Below are 20,677 nucleotides of genomic sequence, written 5' to 3'. Positions count from 1 at the left end.
GTACAGATGGAAAATAGTTAATGGAAATCACTCCAATTAGATTTATTTTGCATTGTGCTTCACTGAGTACAGAAGTCATCTAGAAGGTTCTAATTTTTTTCCTTGGAGACCATCACAAAACATAACCCCCAAAACAGGGGTGGGATGGATGAGGGGAAATGATCTGCAAATGTTTGCTTGAAAGATGCACTTTCCTGCTTAGTTATAGAATGAAATCAATACCAACCTCCAGATTTGTTGAGCCGTTCGTGAGGTGGAAACTAAAATGTGAAAAAAATGGAAGTTTTCCCCCATGATAGATTTTTTTCTCTTTCACATGCAGCTAGTGTGAACAATCTAATGACTAGAAAGATGTTCAGACCTCTATATAGTGCTGAAGAATGTCATGTTGAGAAAGGGCATACATTCCCTATATCATTGTGCCTTAATCTTCTTAGATTTTTCTATAAAGAAATCATATTAATCAAATCTCCTTTCTGCTGTATGAAAGGTGAAGACTGACTAATGCTTGACTTTGGGTGAAATTGGATATGGAAGAAAATCCTGACTTGAAATAATGCCAGACTTTTCATAATCTTGTGTGTTACAGTCCTTAGTTCAGGATTGTAATTTCCACCTCAGGTTTTGTGAAATTCCAGAGTCCTGCTAGTGAGCCCAAGAAGTACTGCACACTTTTTAGAGGCAAAACAAAACAAGACAAAACAATAATAACAAAAGCTCCAAACAAACAAAAAACCCAAAAAACAAAAACAAAATACTAATTTAAATGTACTGAAACATAAAAAGAAATACTTGCTTTGAAAATGTTTAGGAGTAGATTTTATGTATGTATCTTCAAATCAAATAAAGAACAGCAATTGTATGTTGCCAGTACAAAAAGACAGAAACTGCTCTTCATCTGGTTCATAGTTTGCTGCTTATAACAGAGATAAAATATGTCTAAAATCTGATTTTTAAAACACTTAATTCAGAATCTATATATCTAAAATATGGTTGCTTCAAAGTGCTTTTCCTGGCAAACCATCTACTTATTTCAACAATTCACCTATTAAAGTATTTTTGGAATGCCATGGAAATTGTTTTTTTAAAATCTGTAGCATATCTCTTTGAATAACTTTTGAGGGGAGGCTGAATTTTTGGAAAAGTATGAAGTCATTAAGAATTGAGAGCCCAGAAATAAACCCATGCATATATGTCAACTGATCTTAGATGAGGATGCCAAGAATACACAATGGAAAAAGGATAGTCTCTTCAATAAATGGTATTAGAAAAACTGGATATCCACATGCAAAAGAATGAAATTGAATCCTTATTTTACATAATACACAAACATTAACTCAAGATGGATTAAAGACTTAAACATAAGACCTGAAATCATAAAACTCCTAAAAGAAAACATAGGGGAAAAGTGTTTCTTGACATTGGTTTTGGCAATGATTTCTTGAATATGACACCAAAAGCATTGGCAACAAAAACAAAAGTAGACAGTTGGGACTACATCAAACTAAAATGCTTCTGCACAGCAAAGGAAACAGTCAACAAAACAAAAAGGTACCCTTTTGAATGGGAAAAAGTATTTGCAAACTATCTATCTGATATGGGGTTAATATCTAAAAACTATGAGGAATTCATGCAACTCAGTAGCAAAAAACCAAATAAACCAATTAAAAACTGGACATAGGAACTGAATAGACAGTTTTCCAAAGAAGATGTCCAAATGGCCTACAGGTGAAAATGTGCTCGATATCACTAATCAGGGAAATGCAAATCAAAACCACAATGAAATATCACCTCACACTAGTTAGAATGGCTTTATCAAAAAGACAAGAGATAACAGATGTTGGCAAGGATGTGGAGAAAAAGGAATCCTTGTGCACTGTTGGTGGGAATATAAATTGGTGCAGTCACTCTGGAATACAGTATGGAGAGTCCTCAAAAAATTAAAAATAGGGCTTCCCTGGTGGCGCAGTGGTTGAGAGTCCGCCTGCCGATTCAGGGGACACGGGTTCATGCCCCGGTCCGGGAAGATCCCACATGCCACGGAGTGGCTGGGCCCGTGAGCCACGGCCGCTGAGCCTGCGCGTCCGGAGCCTGTGCTCCACAACGGGAGAGGCCACAACAGTGAGAGGCCCGTGTACCAAAAAAAAAAAAAAAAATTAAAAATAGGACTACCATTTGATCCAGCAAATGTGTGTATATATCCTGAAGGAAATGAAATCAGTATCTCAAAGAGATATCTATGTTCCCATGTTCATTGCAGCATAATTCACAATAGCCAAGACATGGAAGCAACTTAACTCTATTGACTAATGAATAGATAAAGAGAATGTGGGGTGTGTGTGTGTGTGTGTGTGTGTATGTGTGTGTGTGTGTGTGTATACATATGTATGAATGTTATTCAGCCATGAGAAAGAAGGAAATCCTGCCATTTGCAAAAACATGGATGAAACTAGAGGATATTAGGCTAAGTGAATTAAGCCAGACACAGAAAGATAAATACTACAGGATACCACTTATACGAGGAATCTAACATAGTCAAACTCACACAAGCATTTAGTTGTAGTGTCTCTTCCAATCTAGGAAGTTCCTGATAATTTTTTTTTTGGTCTTTTATGCTCATGACACCATTTAAGAGTATTGGGCAATTATTTCATTGAATGGCCTTCAATTTGGATTTGTCTGATATTTCCTCATGATTAAATTCAGGTTTTGCCTTTTTTGCCAAAATGCTGTAGAAGTGATGTTGTGAATCATATCAGAGGCATATAATTTTGATTTGTCCATCACTGGTGATGTTAAATTTGATCATTTGGTTAATGTGGTGTCTGCCAGATTTCTCCACTGAAAATATACCATTTTTGCCTTTTACACTTGAAATTGTAGTTTAAAAAATATACCAAACAGGAGTAAGTATATACAGTCTTTCAAGACAATATTACAGGACCACTCACTGGATGTAGAGTTTTATTTGTTAAAGAAGTCTCATTCATTTGCTGTCAAATGATATTTTGAGACAGTGTAAATTTCCTGCTTCTCATCATACTCTTGCCCTGAATTTTAGCATCTATTAACGATACTTGCCTGAAACAGTTCTAATGGTGGTGTTTGCTGTATGGCGATTTTCTATTTCCACCATTTCTTCTACAGTTATTAGTGGAATTCTACTGCAAGGAAGGGCTGTCATTATTTATATCAGTAGAGACTACCTCAGTTCTTATTTTATTCTATGGGTTATATCTGTTACTATAATTATTTATTTTGTTGCTCAAATATTCCCCAAATTGGCTATTGGGAGACCCTTTAAGTTTAGAGTCCTTATTCTTAACTCCTGCTCTAAACTCTTTCTCTGTATTTGTACCCATTTACTTCAGAAAGGCCCTATGCAATCCTGTTTTAATAGATTCTCATTCACCTGGATAACAGGATGCTTATCTTGGCTTCTGAATATAATACTATGTCCTTTAAAAATTTTTTTAAAATTAATTAATTAATTAATTTTGGCTGAACTGGGTCTTTGTTGCGGTGCGAGGGATTCTCTGGTTGCGGTTTACTCAGGCTCTAGAGCATGCGGGCTCTGTAGTTGCGGTGCAGGGGCTTAGTTGCGGTATGTGGGATCTTAGTTCCCTGACCAGGGATCGAACCTGGACCCCCTGCATTGGGAGCATGGTGTCTTAACCACTGGACCACCAGGGAAGTCCCATTATGTCCTTCTTAAGGAAAAAAAAAGCAATTCCTAATCTGTCATACTCCCGGTTCATTTGCTACTCCCACAATTTTTGCTACAGACTTCACATGTGGACATTTTTCAACTTCATGATAAATATCCTATACAGGCAGTAGGGATTCAACTATTTGAAGTACTTTTAATTATTTTCAATTTGATTTAATCCAACAAACATTTATTTTAAAGCACACTGGAGAGAAAAAAATGTAAAATGAAACCTATTCTCTGATCTCAACCAATTTGCTATCCAGTGGGGGAGATCAGACATACATGCAATTATGGTATAGCTATAGCAGGATGTGATAAGTATTTGAACAAAATGTTATGGGAACATAAAGAAGGATGAGATTCATTCCAACTCGGGGGTGGTGTAGGGTGATGGAGAGAGATAGGGCAAGGAAGAGGGGACACGTGAGATCTTCTTTTGAGGTTTACTAAACAAGACAAAGTTACGACTGTTCAACTGATGAAAGTATCTGCTAGATAACTCATTCATTTGCCATTTAGTCTTTATCTTCATTCTTTCTAGAGTAAGTTTCTTTTTAGTTTCAAGAATCCTGAAAACCAGAAGTCAGAGAGGTTTGCATTTTTACAACTAATTGCTGAGACATGCAACTGATGATAACCTAGAGGTGATAACCTAGGAGTGTAATGAGAATAGCTGAAGTTTTTATCACTTTGCATTGTCCAGCCTTGAGATGGAGAATCAGAGCAAGCCTTTGTTGGGAATGTCTTATATAATCCCTTGTTCTCCTTTGCTCTTCAACTCTTTCGGCAGAAGTAGAACCAACTCTCACACTACTTAGCATCACAGAGAACTTTCTTGGTATATGGGTAGTGTACATTTCCTAATTTGTAGCTGAATGAAAGGTGAACTTAATGCACATAAAGTACTTGGAAAAGGATTGGTTTTGAAAAACTTCTGAAAATTATTTATCTCTTACTAAATGCTTTCAATGCTGCTGGCACCTAGAGATATGGGAATTGTCCCCTCTTATACTCATTTTATGAGGAATGTAAACACTCAGAAATATGCATATATGTATATAATGGCTTTTCTATGTATAATTTATGTTCACAACTATAATTTATGTTCCAACTAAGACTGTCTGGATGGGGAATTTATTCTCATCCTCTACTATTTGCCTTCTTCCATCTAAGCTTATTCAATAAACATAGAGAATTAAATGTGTACTTGATTTGTGGAACAAAATAAATGAAAGACAAAAGTTTTCTCAAACTTTCCCTCAAGTGGTTTAAAAATTGTCATTGATTTTAAGTCCTGAATTGAAGTTCTTTTGTTATTTATATGTGGGTATATGTACTCACACACATACACACACACAAATACACAGTAATCTGAAAGATAAGGCGTAAATGAGCCTACAAGAAAATAACAACTCAAAGTTGATAATATTATGACTATCAAAAGTAGTGGTGCATCTGTGGAGTAGTTTTGCATTCTATTTGTTTCACAGTTAATCACCTTTGGGAAGTCCTTTTTACTTGGATACATCAAGAACAAGAGGTTGCTTGATTCTTGGTTCCTTAGAGAGTTAGACTGTTTGGCCAGGGTTATGGAAAAGGGATTGTGTCACAAGTGAAGTTATGGTTTCAGGACTGCTTCCAAATATTCCTGCTTTGGTTATAGGAGTAAAGAGCTGAGGATTCTTGAAGCAGTCTTTTTGGTCAAACAATTTAACAGACTGTGGGTCTAGTGCCAGTGATTCCATTTCTAAAGGATTTTCCTTTGAAGTGTTGGTTCCTCAATGTGTTTTTCCAGCCAAACATATGCCTGTGATTTGAAATCAGCTTAAGAATTTTCTTTCACACTTTAGTGTTCATGTTTTGTTTGCTGGCATTAAGTGATGCAAAATAAACTTGTCTGGCTGATTTTGCCACTAATGGTAATTCTCATGGATGGAGTTTAGTTGTCTCTGACTCTAGATAACACTCGAAATTTATTTTTTCCATAAATTTATTTCTGGGAAAGAGTTAAAGGAAAATATGCTCAAGCTTGCATATACTTTGCATTTCTCTTCTAGAGTTTCCTAGAAAATTATTTATTTGTTAACCATTGTCTTAGTAATTTAAAGTTTTTACTCTGCCAGGGATATAGGTGTTATTCTTGACCATGATCATATTTGGCTCATGGCTTGAAACTCATTAGATTAATTCCCCTTAAGAATTCATTGAACATGGGCAAGCAAAAGATTGAAAACATTGAGATCCATATGTTTCCTGTTTTATTCTGGAGAGGAGAGACTGTGTATGATAAGACATTGTGTTCAGAGAGGGTATATTGCCTATTATTTTGTTGGTTTTGTGAATGGTCACTGGGATCCAAATGTTGGAGGCTGGAGAAAGGAGGCTAAAGTCAGACTGTTAGCTCATTTTCTAATTATTTCTAATTATTTTCTAATTATTCTTAATTGTGATGGGATCTCTTAGCAAGGAACCAAAGGAAGACTTAATGTTCTTAATGTCCTTGGATTCAAAAGTAGATCTTAGAGACCTTTCTAAAGCCCTCTTCTCTTGATGACTAAGTATGGGAAATCCTTTAATTTAGTCACACACTGCTATGCACTGGATGTTTGTGTCTATTTTCCATCCCCTCCCAAACCCCATTTCAAATGTTGAAGCCCTACTCTTCAATGTGGTGGCATTTAGAGATGGAGCTTTGGTAAGTAATTAGGTCATGAGGGTGGAGCTCTCATGAATGGGATTAGTGCCTTTATAAGAAGAGACAGAAGAGAGATGATCTGTCTCTGCCATGTGAGGATTCAGCAAGAAGGCAGCCTTCTGCAAACCAGGAAGAGGGATCTCACCAGACACCTTGATCTTGGACTTCCCAGTCTCCAGAACTGTGACAAATAAGTATGTATTGTTTAAGCCACCTGGTCTATGGTATTTTGTTATAGCAGTCTGAACAAAGACACACTAATTTCAGGTGAATTCAACGTTCAAATAACAAAAACACCAATCAGAGCTTATGTATAAAAAGAAGATTATGAGTTATTTGGGTACTACCTGTTTTAAAATTCACACCTGGTTGTTTTAGTTGGTGCTGTTTCTTGGACTAAGGTGACTTCTCAGAATACCTCCTTGTCCAGGTCTTTTTTTTACACTCACCTAAATGAGGTGATTCTAACAATTTGTGGCTCCCGTGATAGGTGGCACCTTGTTTCTTTCTTGTCATGAAATCACTGTTGGTCTTGTGGACATTCATTGGATTCAAATGCTGGAGGCTGGAGAAACAGGCCATAGTAGGAGCAGGTATGTCACACTCAGGAGACCTACTTATCTTGAGGAATCTACTAAGTTTTCATTTCCTCTCAGTGGATCCTCACTGTGCTCAATGGACCCATTGACATATGAAACCAAGATGACAGATAAACTATTATGGATTCCTCCAGTTCATCACATGTTGGCTCAAATTAGTAGCTTTTTCCACTTCTCTAGGCTCAAGGCTTGGAAGGCTAGGACTTTCAGACTTATCACAGTCATGATGGGTACTTCTAAACATATAGTGTGTACCTACACATATGAGTTTCAATAGGTCATAAAGCTGATATTTTGGAAGAAAACTAGATTTGTTTTCTCCATTTTCTTCTTTTTTGACTTCCTGTTATCTCATCTTTCTTTTCAGCTAAATCAGATCTCCATTCCGCCTACCCTCCTTTCTAAAGACAACCAGTTGCCATGATTGTCAAATTTGGTGTAGAGGTTCCTTCTACAAGAGGTTGTCTTAATTTATGACATTCATTCATTGAACACACATTTTTTGTTAACAACTGTGTGCTAAGCTTTGTGTGAAGAGGTAATCAGATAATGATAAATATGTTATGAATTTTGCCCTCAGATAGCTCATAATCTAGGGAGAGACATGGCATATTAATAATTAACTCTGTTATAATATATAAAATGATATATTAATAGCACAAATAAAGTGCTATAGGGACTCAGAGGAGCTTTGTCCTTTCTTGCCTGGTACTTGTCTTTCTGTTGGGTGACTGGTATCTGGCAAGGCTACCCATGGGAGACAACATATGAAGCATATCCAGACTATGGTATGTTACTACAGTAACTATAGCCTCAACTTTGCAAGATTGAGGGTTAGCCCTATCACGGTGACCCATCCTGGAAAGTATATTTTTGTTTCCTATCTACTAATTACAACTTCAGAGTCACTATGTGGCATTATATTATAATAGTAACAGAAATATTGTATCATATGTTATGTTATGTTATGTTATGTTATGTTATGTTGTGTTATGTTGTATCACATCCTAAGAAAAAACGAGAAAGGAAAGAAGATATTAACTGAGGCTTGGGATATGGCCACTAAACAAATTTCTTTCTCTACTAATGCCTACTTCTTTACAGCAGAGACTTTGAAGGAAACTAGTTTAAGAAACATGGAGCTGGAAAAAGGAGAAAAAGAAAAAGAAAGAGGACGTTATGGTTCTAGAATTTCCATATAGGACATGCTTATGGTGGCTGTTAGGAAAGAGGTACAGGGAAATTTCCCGTAGTATTTGAATAACCAACCCAGTGGTTTACTTAGGATTGTGTGTTTATTTGGGGTGGCTTGGAATGGGCTATTGAATATTATGGTGGGGTAGCTCTCAAGTCATTCCTTGGTATTTCCACTGGTGATAAATTGCTCAAAAAGAAAAAAGGGCAAATACTTTTATTAGTAGGTAATTTATTAAGAAGCATTTTCATACAAAGGACCTTTACCCAATTTTAGCATTGAAGGCCTGGTATAGAACTTTAGAAAGTTCTGACATGAAGATTTGTTGAAAGGAACTGCACTTGACTCCAAAAGAATGCAATATCTTATCTCTGATATAATTTAAATAAATGAGTTTATGTAGTTAAAGGAAATAATTTCTCTAACCTCCGGGGAACAGAATAAGGTTGTGCCTAAACAACACTACAATTGTCCTCCTGTCTTACTAGCCCACTACCCGCTCCATGCTTTTTGTCTTAGTGCCTGCAGTGCTGGGGGCAAAAATAAATATTCCAGGGGCCAGTGCATTTGGAGCCCTCCTGAAAGCCAGCTGGTTAGATGAATCATTAAATGTCTCTCCACTCAGCCTGCTCAGCGTTGCATTGCCCTGGATCATATCCACATTCCTACCTTTGACTCTAAACTGGAGTTAGGATTTGCTTATTCCTTTTGGCATATTTTCATATCGTGAGAACATTTTGTGATATGTCCATCTGCACAGCTATCTAAATAAGAGCAGACTTATGGGGAGTGTGGCCAAGAGTTCACTTAAGATCCTTCACAGGCTCCTGCTGGCCTCTTCCAGATTGGCAGCCACAAATGAGGTTAATTATGAATGTATCAAATATGGTAGAGTGGTCTGGTCATACCTTACACCTGGGAGTGTTGAGTCCTGCTTTGAATCAAAGGCCTGGTACAGTTTTGGTGACTTGGGCTTTGAATCGTGTTGACTTGTCAGGGGGACAAGTCAACAAATCTTAGCTAAATAGTTTGTGGTATATATTAGGAATGTTAGATAAGGCAGTTCCATGTAACTCCTATCATCGTGCATTCTTGGATTGAAAATAAGCCAGTCTCTCAGCAGTTTGGAGAGAAAGCCTTAACTGGCCCTTTGAACACTGTAAGAATGAAAATGATATGTGGAGACACTTTGAAGAGTACCTCTCTATACTCTGACTTGGTAATACAAAAAATGTGAAGGATCTAGATGCTTGCTATAAAATACAAGTGGGAACCAAACCGCATTTATAACAGCTGAAGATTTCTGACATTTCCCAGATGGTTACCTAAGTAATTGAAATTATAACTGCTTTAATTTGATGTCTCAATGTATACTCTGTAAGTCATTATGGAACCCATGACATTCCCAGTCTGCAATCAATAGCAATATATATATTTTTTCTTCCATTGTTGCTTTTAACAAGTTTTCTTTGTCTTTAATTCTTGTCAATTTGTTTTTTTAAATTTTTTAAAATTATTTTTATTTTTAACATCTTTATTGGAGTATAATTGCTTTACAATGGTGTGTTAGTTTCTGCTTTATAACAAAGTGAATCAGTTATACATATACATATGTTCCCATATCTCTTCCCTCTTGCGTCTCCCTCCCTCCCACCCTCCCTATCCCACCCCTCCAGGCGGTCACAAAGCACCGAGCTGATCTCCCTGTGCTATGCAGAGGCTTCCCACTAGCTATCTACCTTATATTTGGTAGTGTATATATGTCCATGCCTCTCTCTGGCTTTGTCACAGCTTACCCTTCCCTCTCCCTATATCCTCAAGTCCATTCTCTAGTAGGTCTGTGTCTTTATTCCTGTCTTACCCCTAGGTTCTTCATGACATTTTTTTCCTTAAATTCCATATATATATGTTAGCATACGGTATTTGTCTTTCTCTGTCTGACTTACTTCACTCTGTATGACAGACTCTAGGTCTATCCACCTCATCACAAATAGCTCAATTTCATTTCTTTTTATGGCTGAGTAATATTCCATTGTATATATGTGCCACATCTTCTTTATCCATTCATCCGATGAGGCACACTTAGGTTGTTCCCATCTCTGGGCTATTGTAAATAGAGCTGCAATGAACATTTTGGTACATGACTCTTTTTTTTTTTTAAACATCTTTATTGGGGTATAATTGCTTTATAATGGTGTGTTAGTTTCTGCTTTATAACAAAGTGAATCAGTTATACATATACATATGTTCCCATACCTCTTCCCTCTTGCGTCTCCCTCCCTCCCACCCTCCCTATCCCACCCCTCCAGGTGGTCACAAAGCACCGAGCCGATATCCCTGTGCCATGCTGCTGCTTCCCACTAGCTATCTACCTTACGTTTGTTAGTATGTATATGTCCATGACTCTCTCTCGCCCTGTCACAGCTCACCCTTCTCCCTCCCCATATCCTCAAGTCTGTTCTTCAGTAGGTCTGTGTCTTTATTCCTGTCTTACCCCTAGGTTCTTCATGACATTTTTTTTCCTTAAATTCCATATATATGTGTTAGCATACGGTATTTGTCTTTTTCCTTCTGACTTACTTCACTCTGTATGACAGACTCTAGGTCTATCCACCTCATTACAAATAGCTCAATTTCGTTTCTTTTTATGGCTGAGTAATATTCCATTGTATATATGTGCCACATCTTCTTTATCCATTCATCTGATGATGGGCACTTAGGTTGTTTCCATCTCCGGGCTATTGTAAATAGAGCTGCAATGAACATTTTGGTACATGACTCTTTTTGAATTTTGGTTTTCTCAGGGTATATGCCCAGTAGTGGGATTGCTGGGTCATATGTTAGTTCTATTTGTAGTTTTTTAAGGAACCTCCATACTGTTCTCCATAGTGGCTGAACCAATTCATATTCCCACCAGCAGTGCAAGAGTGTTCCCTTTTCTCCACACCCTCTCCAGCATTTATTGTTTCTAGATTTTTTGATGATAGCAATTCTGACTGGTGTGAGATGATATCTCATTGTAGTTTTGATTTGCATTTCTCTAATGATTAATGATGTTGAGCATTCTTTCATGTGTTTGTTGGCAGTCTGTATATCTTCTTTGGATAAATGTCTGTTTAGGTCTTCTGCCCATTTTTGGATTGGGTTCTTTGTTTTTTTGTTATTGAGCTGCATGAGCTGCTTGTAAATTTTGGAGATTAATCCTTTGTCAGTTGCTTCATTTGCAAATATTTTCTCCCATTCTGAGGGTTGTCTTTTGGTCTTGTTTATGGTTTCCTTTGCTGTGCAAAACCTTTGAAGTTTCATTAGGTCCCATTTGTTTATTTTTGTTTTTATTTCCATTACTCTAGGAGGTGGGTCAGAAAGGATCTTGCTATGATTTATGTCATAGAGTGTTCTGCCTATGTTTTCCTCTAAGAGTTTGATAGTTTCTGGCCTTATATTTAGGTCTTTAATCCATTTTGAGCTTATTTTTGTGTATGGTGTTAGGGAGTGTTCTAATCTCATACTTTTACATGTACCTGTCCAGTTTTCCCAGCACCACTTATTGAAGAGGCTGTCCTTTCTCCGCTGTACATTCCTGCCTCCTTTATCAAAGATAAGGTGACCATATGTGTGTGGGTTTATCTCTGGGCTTTCTATCCTGTTCCATTGATCTGTCTTTCTGTTTTTGTGCCAGTACCATACTGTCTTGATTACTGTAGCTTTGTAGTATTGTCTGAAGTCAGGGAGCCTGATTCCTGCAGCTCCGTTTTTCGTTCCCAAGATTGCTTTGGCTCTTCGGGGTCTTTTGTGTTTCCATGCAAATTGTGAAATTTTTTGTTCTAGTTCTGTAAAAAATGCCAGTGGTAGTTTGATAGGGATTGCATTGAATCTGTAGATTGCTTTGGGTAGTAGAGTCATTTTCACAATGTTGATTCTTCCAATCCAAGAACATGGTATATCTCTCCATCTATTTGTATCATCTTTAATTTCTTTCATCAGTGTCTTATAATTTTCTGCATACAGGTCTTTTGTATCCTAAGGTAGGTTTATTCCTAGATATTTTATTCTTTTTGTTGCAATGGTAAATGAGAGTGTTTTGATTTCACTTTCAGATGTTTCATCATTAGTGTATAGGAATGCCAGAGATTTCTGTGCATTAATTTTGTATCCTGCTACTTTACCAAATTCATTGATTAGCTCTAGTAATTTTCTGGTAGCATCTTTAGGATTCTCTATGTATAGTATCTTGTCATCTGCAAACAGTGACAGCTTTACTTTTTCTTTTCTGATTTGGATTCCTTTTCTTCTCTGATTGCTGTGGCTAAAACTTCCAAAACTATGTTGAATAAGAGTGGTGAGAGTGGGCAACCTTGTCTTGTTCCTGATCTTAGTGGAAATGCTTTCAGTTTTTCACCATTGAGGACGATGTTGACTGTGGGTTTGTCATATATGGCCTTTATTATGTTGAGGAAAGTTTCCTCTATGCCTACTTTCTGGAGGGTTTTTATCATAAATGGGTGTTGAATTTTGTCGAAAGCTTTCTCTGCATCTATTGAGATGATCATATGGTTTTTCTCCTTCAATTTGTTAATATGGTGTATCACGTTGATTGATTTGCGTATATTGAAGAATCCTTGCATTCCTGGAATAAACCCCACTTGATCATGATGTATGATCCGTTTAATGTGCTGTTGGATTCTGTTTGCTAGTATTTTGTTGAGGATTTTTGCATCTATGTTCATCAGTGATATTGGCCTGTAGTTTTCTTTCTTTGTGACATCTTGTCTCGTTTTGGTATCAGGGTGATGGTGGCCTCATAGAATGAGTTTGGGAGCGTTCCTCCCTCTGGTATATTTTGGAAGAGTTTGAGAAGGATAGGTGTTAGCTCTTCTCTAAATGTTTGATAGAATTCGCCTGTGAAGCCATCTGGTCCTGGGCTTTTGTTTGTTGGAAGAGTTTTAATCACAGTTTGAATTTCAGTGCTTGTGATTGGTCTGTTCATATTTTCTATTTCTTCCTGATTCAGTCTTGGCTGGTTGTGCCTTTCTAAGAATTTGTCCATTTCTTCCAGGTTGTCCATTTTATTGGCATAGAGTTGCTTGTAGTAATCTCTCATGATCTTTCGCATTTCTGCAGTGTCAGTTGTTACTTCTCCTATTTCATTTCTAATTCTATTGATTTAAGTCTTCTACCCTTTTTTCTTGATGAGTCTGGCTAATGGTTTATCAATTTTGTTTATCGTCTCAAAGAACCAGCTTTTGGTTTTATTGATCTTTGCTATCGTTTCCTTCATTTCTTTTCCATTTATTTCTGATCTGATTTTTATGATTTCTTTCCTTCTGCTAACTTTGGGGTTTTTTTGTTCTGCTTTCTCTAATTGCTTTAGGTGCAAGGTTAGGTTGTTTATTTGAGATGTTTCCTGTTTCTTAAGGTGGGATTGTATTGCTATAAAGTTCCCTCTTAGAACTGCTTTTGCTGCATCCCATAGATTTTGGGTCATTGTGTCTCCGTTGTCATTTGTTTCTAGGTATTTTTTTATTTCCTCTTTGATTCTTCAGTGATCACTTCATTATTAAATAGTGTATCGTTTAGCCTCCATGTGTTTATATTTTTTACAGATCTTTTCCTGTAATTGATATCTAGTCTCATAGCATTGTGGTCGGAAAAGATACTTGATACTATTTCAGTTTTCTTAAATTTACCAAGGCTTGATTTGTGACCCAAGATATGATCTATCCTGGAGAATGTTCCATGAGCACTTGAGAAGAATGTGTATTCTGTTGTTTTTGGATGGAATGTCCTATAAATATCAATGAAATCCATCTTGTTTAATGTACCATTTAAAGCTTGTGTTTCCTTATTTATTTTCATTTTGGATGATCTGTCCATTGGTGAAAGTGGGGTGTTAAAGTCCCCTACTATGAATGTGTTACTGTCGATTTCCCCTTTTATGGCTGTTAGTATTTGCCTTATGTATTGAGGTGCTCCTATGTTGGGTGCATAAATATTTACAATTGTTATATCTTCTTGGATCAATCACTTGATCATTATGTAGTGTCCTTCTTTGTCTCTTCTAATAGTCTTTATTTTAAAGTCTATTTTGTCTGATATGACAATCGCTACTCCAGCTTTCATTTGGTTTCCATTTGCATGAAATATCTTTTTCCATTCCCTTACTTTCAGTCTGTATGTGTCTCTAGGTCTTAAGTGGGTCTCTTATAGACAGCAAATATATGGGTCTTGTTTTTGTATCCATTCAGCCAATCTGTGTGTTTTGGTTGGAGCATTTAGTCCATTTACATTTAAGGTAATTATCAATATGTATGTTCCTATTCCCATTTTCTTAATTGTTTTGGGTTCATTATTGTAGGTCTTTTCCTTTTCTTGTGTTTCTTGCCTAGAGAAGTGCCTTTAGCAGTTGTTGTAAAGCTGGTTTGGTGGTGGTGAACTCTCTCTGCTTTTGCTTGTCTGTAAAGGTTTTAATTTCTCCATCAAATCTCAATGAGATCCTGGCTGGGCAGAGTAATCTTGGTTACAGGTTTTCTCCTTCATCACTTTAAATATGTCCTGCCAGTCTCTTCTGGCTTGCAGAGTTTGTGCTGAAAGATCAGCTGTTAACCTTATGGGGATTCCGTTGTGTGTTATTTGTTGTTTTTCCCTTGCTGCTTTTAATATGCTTTCTTTGTATATAATTTTTGACAGTTTGATTAATATGTGTCTTGGTGTGTTTCTCCTTGGATTTATCCTGTATGGGACTCTCTGTGCTTCCTGGACTTCATTAACTATTTCCTTTCCCATATTAGGGAAGTTTTCAACTATAATCTCTTCAAATATTTTCTCAGTCCCTTTCTTTTTCTCTTCTTCTTCTGGAACCCCTATAATTCGAATGTTGGTGCATTTAATGTTGTCCCAGAGGTCTCTGAGACTGTCCTCAGTTCTTTTCATTCTTTTTTCTTTATTCTGCTCTGCAGTAGTTATTTCCACTATCTTATCTTCCAGGTCACTTATCTGTTCTTCTGCCTCAGTCATTCTGCTATTGATCCCATGTAGAGTATTTTTCATTTCATTTATTGTGTTGTTCATTGTTATTTGTTTCATCTTTAGTTCTTCTAGGTCCCTGTTAAGTGTTTGTTGCATTTTGTCTATTCTATTTCCAAGATTTTGGATCATCTTTACTATCATTATTCTGAATTCTTTTTCAGGTAGACTGCGTATTTCCTCTTCATTTGTTTCGTCTGGTGGGTGTTTATCTTGCTCCTTCATCTGCTGTGTGTTTTCTGTCTTCTCATTTTGCTTAACTTACTGTGTTTGAGGTCTCCTTTTTGCAGGCTGCAGGTTCGTAGTTCCCATTGTGTTTGGTGTCTGTCCCAAGTGGCTAAGGTTGGTTCAGTGGGTTGTGTAGGCTTCCTGGTGGAGGGGACTAGTGCCTGTGTTCTGGTGGATGAGTCTGGATCTTGTCTTTCTGGTGGGCAGGTGCACGTCTGGTGGTGTGTTTTGGGGTGTCTGTGGCCTTATGATTTTAGGCAGCCTCTCTGCTAATGGGTGGGATTGTGTTCCTGTCTTGCTAGTTGTTGTTTCCTGTCCAGCACTGTAGCTTGCTGGTCATTGAGTGAAGCTGGGTGCTGGTGTTGAGATGGAGATCTCTGGGAGATTTTTGCTGTTTGATATTATGTGGAGCTGGGAGGTCTCTTGTGGACCAGTGTCCTTAAGTTGGCTCTCCCACCTCCGAGGCACAGCAGTGACTCCTGGCTGCAGCACCAAGAGCCTTTCATCCACACGGCTCAGAATAAAAGGGAGAAAAAGTAGAAAGAAAGAATTAGTAGAAGTAGAAAGAAAGAAGGCAGGGAGGAAGGAAGGAAGGAAGGAGGGAAGGAAGGAAAAAAAGAAAGAATATAAAGTAAAATAAACTAATATAAAATATAATAAAGTTATTAAAATAAAAAATAATTATTAAGAGAAAAAAAAACAGATGGATAGAACCCTAGGACAAATGGTGGGAGCAAAGCTATACAGACAATATCTCACACAGAAGCATACACATACACACTCACAAAAAGAGGAAAAGAGGAAAAAATCATAAAGCTTCCTCTCAAAGTCCACCTCGTTAATTTGGGATGATTTGTTGTGTATTCATGTATTCCACAGATGCAGGGTACACCAAGTTGATTGTGGAGCTTTAATCCGCTGCACCTGAGGCTGCTGGGAGAGATTTCCCTTTCTCTTTGTTCTCACAGCTCCCAGGGGCTCAGCTTTGGATTTGGCCCCGCCTGTGCGTGTAGGTCTCCGGAGGGCGTCTGTTCTTCGCTCAGACAGGACGGAGTTAAAGGAGCCGCTGATTCGAGGGCTCTGGCTCACTCAGGCCTGGGGGAGAGAGGGGCACGCAGTGCCTGGGGAGCCTGCGGCGGCAGAGGCCGGCGTGACGTTGCACCAGCCTGAGGCGCACCGTGTGTTCTTCCGGGAGAGTTGTTCCTGGATCCCGGGACCCTGGCAGTGGCGGGCTGCACAGGCTCCCCGGAAGGGGGGTATGGATAGCGACCTGTGCTCGCACATAGGTTCTTGGTGGCGGCAGCAGCAGCCTTAGCGTCTCATGCCCCATCTCTGGGGTCCGTGCTTTTAGCCGCGGCTCGCGCCCGTCTCTGGACCTCCTTTAAGCAGCGTTCTTAATCCCTTCCCCTCGTGCACCAGGGAACAAAGAGGGAAGAAAAAGTCTCTTGCCTCTTCGGCAGGTCCAGACTTTCCCCCGGACTCCCTCCCGGGTAGCCGTGGCGCACTAACCCCCTGCAGGCTGTGTTCACGCCGCCAACCCCAGCCCTCTTCCGGCATTCCGACCGAAGCCCTAGCCTCAACTCCCAGCCCCGCCTGCCCCGGCGGGTGAGCAGACAAGCCTCGGCCTGGTGAGTGCCTCGGCACCGATCCTCGTGCGGGAATCTCTCCGCTTTGCCCTCTGCACCCCTGTTGCTGTGCTCTCCTCCATGGCTCCGAAGGTTCCTCTTCCGCCACCCGCAGTCTCCGCCCGCGAAGGGGCTTCCTAGAGTGTGGAAACATTTCCTCCTTCACAGCTCCCTCCCACTGGTGCAGGTCCCGTCCCTATCCTTTTGTCTCTGTTTATTCTTTTTTCTTTTGCCCTACCCAGGTACGTGGGGGGTTTCTTGCCTTTTGGGAGGTCTGAGGTCTTCTGCCAGTGTTCAATAGGTATTCTGTAGGAGTTGTTCCACGTGTAGATGTATTTCTGGTGTATCTGTGGGGAGGAAGGTGATCTCTGCGTCTTACTCTTCCGCCATCTTCCCGGAAGCCGCCAATAGCAATATTAAGAAAGAAAGAACGAAAAGGATTAACTGTTAGCATTGATAAACATTTAATTAATGCCCATAAAAAAGCAAATGCTTGCATGCACATGATTTTCAGGTTTTTAGAGAGCAAATCTCCAAAGAACCACATGCTACTTACAAACTAAAGTTAGAAAGTTTTCCAGGGACCAGTCATCTATTTTATATCTTCCGTAAAATCTATGATGATTTCAGCAGAACCTTTGGAGAACACAAAATGATGTGTCATAAGTAATCTTAATCCTTAATTAATAATGAAAGAGTAATAGTCAAATGGTTTTGCTCTTATTCAACTATTATGTTATAGCCAGTTAATAGCACCTTACAAACAGGTAAAATTTCCAGCCTTCAATTATGAATGACTTTGAAATATGGTTTTGTTTTTTAATGCTGGATCACTGCTATGCTTTGCCAGCTGCAGAGCTGAATTTTGAGTTTCTAAGGAAGAGCAAATATACCCATTATGCATTGCCACTTTGGATGCAGGTTTTTGCGAATTCGATTCTTAAGTTTTCAAGTAATGGCTGATGTCTGCTCACATGGTAAGGATTCATTGTTTGGCTTTACTCCGTGGGAATGGAAATTGGTTGTCAAGTACATCCTTACTATTTATAATTTTGTTTCACATCAGAAAGGGATGGATATGCAACTTGTGTATTTCACTTGATGATGTGTATTTACCCTTTGGAGGTAGGTCTATTCATAGGAGAATAACTTCAGTTTAGTTGTAAAAAACAAATGACGTCTCCAATAACTGGATAATTAGCAATAATTGAATACCCCAAAGCACTGTTCATTTTATATTTTACTTCTTTTTGAGAACTTGGACACTTCCAGGTGTCGTCCAGGTGGGATCTTGTAATAAGAAATTTCTACTATGCTTCTAAATTGAGCTTTCTCAGAATTTAGGAGTACATGATACTATTTGAACGTGATTTTGCCTTCTCAGCAAGACAACTATTGGGACTTAAATGGGACTTCAGACCGAACCTCACGTGTCTCTCCTCTCCCTACTCCTATAGAACCTATTTTGCAATTAAATATATGATGTTAAATTTATCACTATAATAACCTCAGAACATTGGAATAGGTTGGGTTGTTTTTTGTTTTCTTTTGTTTTTTGAATGGGTTGTTAAGGGAGGTTGTGGAGATGTTCAAGAGCTTAGACAACTTTTGGTCTTAGATGACTGAGATGTTCAATTGCTTAAAAGTAGATGATCTCTAGAGATTCTTTTTTGTGCTATGATGTTAACACTATACGTGAAGCTGTTCTTCGGAGATAAGAAAATTTAAGATAATTAGCTAAAATGTTATTTTATTGCTCAACAACACTCAGGTTCTCTGTAGCTCTGAAATGTTTTATCCACTTTCCTGATCATTCTGTTCCTGGATTGTGTTAAGCAGGACTGTCATTCTCATTGCTGAACTCCCTGCTGTAACCCTGGTTTTAGACAATGACATACACCAGAGCATTCTATCTAATATTGAAAAAAAATATTTTTGAAAGGATGATTCAGAGTTAGAAGGGAAGTTAGCAAAAAAGTGTCAATTTTCCTAATTGAAAGTGGAATGCACATTGATTGTATAAGATTTCAAAAAGTATGAATAATAAAACAACTCTCACTTGTAAGACTTGTGTTAACTAAACTTATGTTAGACAAAATTAATTGAAATATACGGACAATCTCTCAGCTCAAATTATGAGTATTACATTACATATATATATTGTAACCTACATATGACCACCTCAGTTGGGTGGTCCTGTGGACATAGAATATACACTTTCCTCTCCTAATACATGGGTTTGCCCTTCTATCCCTTATCTTCTTCCTCCACTTTCTTCTTGAAGTCACAAACTTCACTGTTGCTCTTGCAATTATCCCTTCCCAAGCCTGCTCCTGTCTGACATGGCAGTCAGGGATTATTAGCTAGCACATTGGGGCAAAGTCTGTAGAAGAAGAATTTGCGGGGTGGAGAGGTCAGTGGAATGAGAAGAGAGGGGTACAGCTTCTCTAGACACTCTTTTTCATTCCCTTCCATTCTTATATCCCATTGTAGTCACATTTTCAATTAGTATCTATAGTAAATGTCTCTCAGACCTATATTTTTATCTCCTATTTCTCTGAAACTTACAGATGTCTTCTGGGCATTTCCACCTAAATTCCCAAGCTCCTGAAACATGATATGCAATATTTCATCTCCCTTGCCAATCTGAGTTTTCCTTTTAACTTCCCACTTGTGTTAATAGTAGCACAGTTAAATTAGTTACTGGCTTTGAAGTCTGGCAACTATTTTTCACTGGCCATTTTTCTCTCATTTGTCCATATCCAAATAGTTCTTAAATCGTATCTATTCTTCCTTATCAACATCTCTTTGATTTGCTCACTTCTTTCTATTCCTGTGGTGACCCCCCTAAAGTCTGAGTCCTTACTATAGCTTTCAACAGCCTTCTAAGTGGTTTCCCTACTTCTAGTTTCTCTTCCTTCTAAATGGTCTAGTAAACTGCCACAAAGCTCATTGTATGGCTTAATTTAGTGGCTCTTCGTTACCCATTCAATAAAGTACTTACCCTTCAACTTAGCATACACAATTGTCCACAGTCTGACCCAAACTCACAATATCAATGTAATTTTCCTTTTTTTTTTCCTATACTAGAGACTGGTAGTGAAACAAAGACTTACCAAAAAGAAAAACAAACTCAGAGAATTTGTAATTTGTATCTGTATAAGAAGAAACACAAGAAGAAAAAATGATTCATGAGGAAGCACAAATTATAGGAAGGAATGAAGATCACCAGAACAAGTGAATATAAAGAATACTGACTAAAGTAACAATATTTCAAATGTCTCTTGTGTTTTATAACATGTAGTAGTAAAATATATGGCAAGAGTAGCACAAGGGCAGGAGGGAGGAAAGGAGTTAAACTATTCTAAGGTTGGTGCATTATTAAAGACATGGTAGAAGTGTGAATTTAGCTCATAATCATTCAAGAATTATGAAAATGATGTTCAGACAGCTGATGTGTCTTCTACAGGACAGGGAGTTACTGATAAAAACTCCTTAGGACCACTTTTACTTCAGGAATTAGATGGTTTCTTTTTCGTGGTAAATCATGATGGAAACATTGTATTTGTATCAGAAAATATCACAACACCTACAATGTAA

General features: G+C 38.1%; 1 protein-coding gene and 1 non-coding gene across 23 annotated transcripts in view; one reads left to right on the top strand and one right to left on the bottom strand.

Annotated features, from left to right (window-relative positions):
- Positions 1-20,677, top strand: part of MTERF1 (mitochondrial transcription termination factor 1) — a 547,773-nt gene that overhangs the window by 81,316 nt on the left and 445,780 nt on the right. The gene's annotated exons all lie outside the window — the stretch shown is intronic.
- Positions 3,621-3,693, bottom strand: TRNAW-CCA (transfer RNA tryptophan (anticodon CCA)). Its single transcript has one exon. It is a non-coding gene; the product is annotated as a tRNA-Trp (tRNA).

The sequence above is a fragment of the Orcinus orca genome, chromosome 9 (genome assembly GCF_937001465.1).
Source record: "Orcinus orca chromosome 9, mOrcOrc1.1, whole genome shotgun sequence".
Classification (NCBI taxonomy): domain Eukaryota; kingdom Metazoa; phylum Chordata; class Mammalia; order Artiodactyla; family Delphinidae; genus Orcinus; species Orcinus orca.
This window is presented reverse-complemented; position numbering and strand designations above follow the sequence as displayed.